Raw genomic sequence first — 7,104 nt, 5'->3', positions numbered from 1 at the left:
ACATTCCTGCTGGTGTTTTTACAGTTGTCATAACTTATAACCAACTGTAATCGTAGCCTATGTTTTTAACAACATAAGATAGTGAAATAAAAGTAGGCTACCTCTTCCTAAACAAAAGCGTACTGCTCTTGTGTAAAATTAATTTTGGGACAAATTTGTGGAAATCATCCCATTCCCATGCATGGCTAAAATAGTGGACTTTACCTCTCAAATATCTGTTCAATAACAAAGTGAGAGAACTATCTTACAAATTGAATTATAGATTTGTAGAACCAAACCCTGCTTAGGGCCCCAAAGAGTCAGGGACGGCCCTGTGTTAGGTGTGCAAGGAGTGCTTCACGTGGATAGTTTAGGTAAAAAATGCCCACATTATCAGAGCTGTCAGCTTGTAGGTTTTTTTAAAATGTGTGGACATAAAATTTGCCATTTTGCAATACGAAACCATGTGGCCAAGCAACTTCTTTCGATCTATTCATTAATGGATACACTGTGGAAATTCATTTCCTTCCTAAAATCAATCCTTTAATGCCTTAATTTTACTTAATTTAGGCAGCACTGTCTGAATCTTGGTCACATGTATATCCCCTAAACTGGATTAGATGTGCTGCTCGCCAACACGTCTACATTTAAATCACATGATCTGTTGCGTGAATTGTCTGTGGAAGCTGCAAGTATCAGGCTGGCTATGCCCGACATATATTCATAATATACAAAAGTGGATATAACAATAAGTTTGTTAGCTGATTTCAGGATGAGCCACTTACAAGAAAAACAAAGCAAGTTCAACCAGTATAGGAGAAAGCGGTTCTATTTCAGGCTATAGGCTACTATAGAATGGCTGCTGTATAATAATGCATAGTCACTGAGGCCAGTGACACAGGTTGAAATGAAAACACATCTTTTAAAAAATTATTTTATTAAGAATACACTACAGAATGGCCCAGTGCACTCCTCCATTATGGTCACAAAATACTTTCTGGCAAAAGAGAAGCAACATAAAACAGCAAATACAGCGCACACATAAACTAATTTAAATTGCTGGACAGAAGGTCAGCATGCTGCTCTCGGCACGAGTTGCCCTCAGAAAATCACTGTTGCTCACTTTATTGCAACTAAGAATATGTCCCTGAGTGACTTTTCTTTGCTTCTTCTGCAACTTCATGTAGCAGAAGATCAGAATGAAAGGTTCTTCACCACTAAAAGTATGTTGTATGTTTGTATGTTTTGCCAGAAAAAAACAGGGTCACACATCTGTTAACAATTTTTTTGACTTTGACACCAAAGGCTATTTTTACTTGATTGACAGGCGATAAACATCTACAGGGGATTGTCTACAGCTGCACTGATTATTTAATCCAGTTTTTGTGTAACATTATCCAAAGCTTTTGGTTATATTGTATCATGAATTGTATTTTGATAATTCCTCACAGAGATGCTTTACTGACATTCAGATATTGAATACAATAGAGAAGTGTGCGATCTTCTCTGTAACCCAACATGGTTTCGAAGTCTCCTCTTGTTCTATATTAAACTGAGGTAGACATGTCTGCCAAGGTGACTCAGGGGGATCTGTTGCCCAATCTCTCTGTGTGTGTGTGTATCAAATGAAATGTGGGTCATTGCAGATATGGGTCAGGGCTTCCTTTATGGACAGTAGTTATTCTGAGCAGTTGATTCATCCTCTCTGCCAATCCCTGCAGCATGCTGCTCACTGCTGCCTTGATGCTGTGTCGCAGAATTGTTGGCTACTCAATGGGCAGAAGTTTAAAAATAGCACCTGACAACTTCAGAAAGCCCCTCTTGTTGTTGTTTTAGCATCTGTTCATAAGCCAAAAGTATTGTTTACAGGGACGAGTCAAAAACGAAGTGTGTCATTCAAAGCAAGGGATTGAAACTCAAGGGCATTTGCAAACTGATTCTATATGCAAGTGTGTCCGGACTTGTAAACTGAGCCGACGGCATGAAGATAATTTACATGGGCTTCCTTATGAAGGCACTGCCAGTGAAAGTAAAGCATGAAAAGCTAGAGGACTGCCATGCCATTGTTATTTTATTTCTCATAATATCTAAGCATCAGGATTTTAAATTAATATTATTATTAAATCTTGCTTTTGCACTTTATCATGTTTAAATTTTTTTAATAATGATAATAATAAAATAATGTATTGGTAACGCACCTTTCATACAAGGCAAGTTTATTTATATAGCACAATTCAGACACAAGGCAGTTCAAAGTGCTTTACAGGTGCATTATACATACAAATATGGAAATGGAAAGGAATTCAGCTCAAACTGCTTTACAATATAGAAATTAACTGCATGCATTACTAGAGTGCTGGTCGACCAAGATTGATCCTCAAACTGCAAACTCTGGAAAAACCTTTTCGGTAAAACTCACACTGGCAGGAAATTAATTCTGCAAAAGGCCAATTTCCAGTGTAAAGAAGGAAGGCAACAAAAACAAATAGATGTATTTCAATCTGAATGTTGCAGGCCTGAGGATTACCAACCAACAAAAAAAGGTGTCTCATTCTCCTCAATACTTTCCCTGATAAAACTCACCTCTCTGGGCCTAGACCGGCCTGGATGCGTGTGGCGCTGTATCTCTGTGCTGCAGTCTCATGCCCGTGGCCATGCGAGGTCTGCCGGACATAATGTAGATCGTCTTCCTGGGACGATACGATGGTGCACGACGGCTGAGTGTCTCCCACTATGCTCCTGTAATCCACCTGCTGGCTCTCCCTCGCACCATCCGCACCAAAGTGCTCATAACCATATCCCTCCATTGTCAGTCCAAGGTCAGTGTGTTATTCCAGTGGGCCCTTCTAGCCTTTTGCTGTGCTGCTTTATCCAACAGTTGATTGCTTTTTCAAAAATACCGAACTTGCAGAAATTTATTCAAAAAGTATCCAAAAGTTGAAGGTAATGTGATTCGTGGTCAAAACACAGAAGCCCTGAATTTATGTCAACTTCTTAAACCCAAAGTTTGGGAAACAGTGAGGGAGTTAAAATTTTTGCAAAAACAGATGCAAAAAAAAAACTTGAAACTTGTTTCTTAAATATTCTTATCTGCCTTCCAGTATACTGCTGCCTTCCACACTTGATAGGGAGCTGCAATATGTGTTCCCACGGAGAGAAAAACAACAAACAAGAAAGCAGTGCCGCAGCTTCTCCGTCTGCCCCCCTGCACAGGATGCACCTGCCTACAGAAAGGCACCAGCAGCAGCAGCTACCTCTAGGCGTGTCAGCGGAGGGCGTCACCTAGGAGATTCTCCCACAGCGAGGGGTGTCGCCGTGGAAATGATGCCAGCAGCAGCAGTAGGGAGTTGTTGTGAAGAGGCTGTTTGGTGGTTGCGTTGATGTCTTCCAAGAGATTTTCTGTCACGGAGGCAGATGGGTATAATGGTAATGGGCCTATATACGAGCACCGTAAAGCCCTGTATACTGTATTTATGAGTGGGATAAAGCAGTCATCGCCCTGAGCTTTTTTTTCTACCTAGTTGAATAGAGTGAGTGGTTGTAACTGTCCTGTTGAGTGCTCCACCAAGCTCTCTCTCTCTCTCTCTCTATGTATGGGTTAATCCTGCTCTCCATTAGTGTCACTACGTCGCATTCACAAAGAGGATTTCAGAATTGGAATTAACAGGAGCTCTGCAAAGAGAGCAGTGCATATTTTTATAGCACAAAACAGCAAAATTATCACTGTGGGTTTTGGACTTTTATTCGTCCTAGTATACCAAAGCCGACACACATTCCACAAACATAGCAAGAATGGAAATAATTGGCACATATGAGGTTTTTCTTTTACGACCTCCGGAACCTGAATGCTATAAGTTCAGTTCCTCACACAGGTGTGATTTGTATTGCTTTGAGTTTTTTTTAAAAATAAGCTCTGGCGTAACCACTCACCTCCTGAAAAAGCCAGAGGCTGAGGTTAGACAATCTAACCTAACGTACTTGTACCTTGACACTGCTGGGTGAAGCTGGCACCAGAGCGTCAAAGTGTTACATAACCTCTTTCAGTGGTTTCAAAAGCAATTCTTTTTTTATAGAAAGAATCTATCCCCTATGATCTGCAAGCACGTCTTTTCCATACAGCATCACCCCTTTCACATGCCAAATCGGTTCTTTTTGACAACAGATAATGAGTAAGCTGTACATATATTATATACATATATACTGTATATATACATATCATTGGAATACATGTGTCAACTGAGTTTTATATTCAACTTTTGCACAGTTCAGCCAGAGCAAAAAGGATTTCCCCTCAGCAGGTACACACATGTGAGCTGTCAGTTTTTCTCAAAGGGATCACCTCCAGGTGACTGACTGTTTGTGACAGTTGGTGAGACGTTAAGATGGAAATCCTCTTAGCCAGCCCTCAGAGGCTCTAGTAAGTTCCCCACCACTTGTAAACTCATTGTTAACACATGGTCAACGGAAACCCCTTACCCACACACTGGAGATAACAGATCAGACAACTGGGTTTTTTTTAGTTGCAAGGACAGATTCTGAATACATCCATTTGTAATTAGGATGGATTGGTGAGATGGAGAATCGGCCATTGCTGCTGTAGTACCTTAAACACCGTGGTATCCATGGTATAACATGGTTAATGTCTCGTGCAAACGTAGTGAGAGACGTATTGCACGGTAGCATCCACTCACTCAATTACATTTATCCTAATGAACATCATGTGCACAGTGTGGATACTCATTGACTGGCCAAGACAAATCAGTGTCATAGGATTTAACATAAGGATATCCATTACCAACAAAAGAGTACTCCTGGTTTGTGTTTGTGTGTGTGTGTGTGTGTGTGTGTGTGTGTGTGTGTGTGTCACAACACGCTACTTTGATATAACGCAGCTACTGTATACACCACACGCCAGAGCTGCAGCTAGATGACTGAATGCTTTTTTTTAAAGGGCAGGTTTAATGTCCTCTGACACATACACAAACTAGGACAGTTAATCACAAGGTTAAAGCAAATAAACATTTTTGTTTATTTATGCATATTATTTTACTGTCTTCAAATAATTGTCAAGGCATTTTTTTATGTATAATCTAAAAATACATACAAGTCTAAGGACTTTACAATGTACAACAATATACCACCAGCACCCTTAATATAGAGATATCCATGAAAAGAGATCTTAACTAACACCACAGATTTTACACATCGACATCAATTTCTAAGTGACTGAGAGTTCTACGCAGCCTGTATACGCAGCTGTATAATGTATACTGTTGCTGTGGTGCTTTTTAAAGTCAGACAAAGTAAAAGGGCAGCCAGTGGTAGAAACAAAAAAAGGCCCAGGTCAAAAATTCGGCAGTTAGGCCACTGTCACCTACCATTGAGGGTACTTACACAATGTACAGGGACCTCACTGCAAAACACAATTACCAAAGCAGGAGTTACCCTTGGTTAGCTTTTTTATGGTGGTGTAATTAATCAAATAATAAAAAAAAAACATTCACACACAGTGAACATGGGACTTTTGGGGCCCCTGAGGATTTATGGGCCTGGAGCAGTTGCCCACTCTTCCTTGTTGGGCAACTGGCTTTAGTTAACAAACAGGGGATGTGGAGTTTGAAAGACCTGGGTGTTTAACAGGCAAAAAAGGGTTTAAAGAAAATACCTGAACAAAACAATGGCTACAAATGTGTCAGGGCATCTGAAAAAAAGCAGCAAGACACACGTTTCAGATTAAATATGTGTTTGTTATTATCCCAAATATGAGAAAGTACAAAGCACACTTGGGCAAATTAACTAAGTGAAAAGTTAAAAATAACCCTCTGCTAGATTTATAAAATGTGCTGTACCCGTGCTTTGTATAGTTCAGGGTCCAAGAAGTGTCGATGTTTAACACTGCTGATTGCATAAGACAATCTTGTACTTGGTGGAGAGACCATCGAAAGAAAAAAACTAGGGCTGTCAAGCGATTAAAAAAATTAATCTAATTAATTACAGGCTCTGTGATTAATCAATCTAAATTAATCGCATATTTCTATGACACTTTTATACCAGTTTATAAACAGCTGTATAGCCTGCTACAGTTTGTTTCTCTCTCTCTCTCTCTCTCTCTCTCTCTCTCTCTCTCTCTCTCGGTCTCTCATAACTTCTGTCTCCACAACAGACAGCGCTGCACTGCCACAGATGCCTATGCCGATTCATTCACCATCGTCGTAGCCTACTCATAGGCAAAAATATTGACACACACACACACACACACACACACACACACACACACACACACACACACACACACACACACACACACACAGGCCTGCCCACACAATTGGCTGGGCCCCTGAAAACCTCCAGTCAATGCCCCCCCTCCCCCTTACCCATGCTTTACTCCTGTCAATGTGTGTGAGTGCGCTCATCCCGCAACAAACACATACATGTATTTGTAAAGAGAATAACTATCTTATCAACAAGGGACTTGCAGGGACAGTTGGGGGAGCAAGGGCTCATTATTATTTTAGAATAGTAGCACATTTCTGACTTAGCCCAGCATACATACCAATTTATTTTGATTATCTTACAATCACACCATTTTTTTACAGATCAACAGATCTCTACAAAATAATCAGTTCACACAGAGACATTGATCTTCTTTAGTATTCACTAAAGCAAACACTTTTTTGTTTTTCTGCACATGACAATAAATCATTGGAAATCTTTTGGTGGTATTGTTGAAATAAATAACACTTAAAAACTGTAAAGTTGGCCTATGTTTGGTTGCAACATTTAGGCTTAGTTCATTCTGCTCGCATCACTGCAACATTACTGAAAACACTACTGAAATCATTGGTCGATTGGCCAGGTTTGTGAACAACTGGTCAGACCTGGCTGGCCATGTCAACCTGAAGACTTATGTCAAAGCCTTTAGAAGTTATTGTCCCCAAAGGGAAATTCTTTATCACAAAAATTTACTTTATGGGGAGAGATACTTTAAACCTGTTTGTAGAAAATTACAGAGTAACTAGCCTGTCCTCTTTATAAGAATGTAGAAGAACTACAAAAGGTACCCAACCTGTTTTTTCATGGGGTCCAAATACTTTTCACAACCACACCCAGACACAAGTAGCAGGT

This window comes from Ammodytes marinus, assembly GCF_949987685.1.
Source record: "Ammodytes marinus genome assembly, chromosome: 22".
Taxonomy (NCBI): domain Eukaryota; kingdom Metazoa; phylum Chordata; class Actinopteri; order Uranoscopiformes; family Ammodytidae; genus Ammodytes; species Ammodytes marinus.
Note: the sequence above shows the minus strand (reverse complement) of the source record.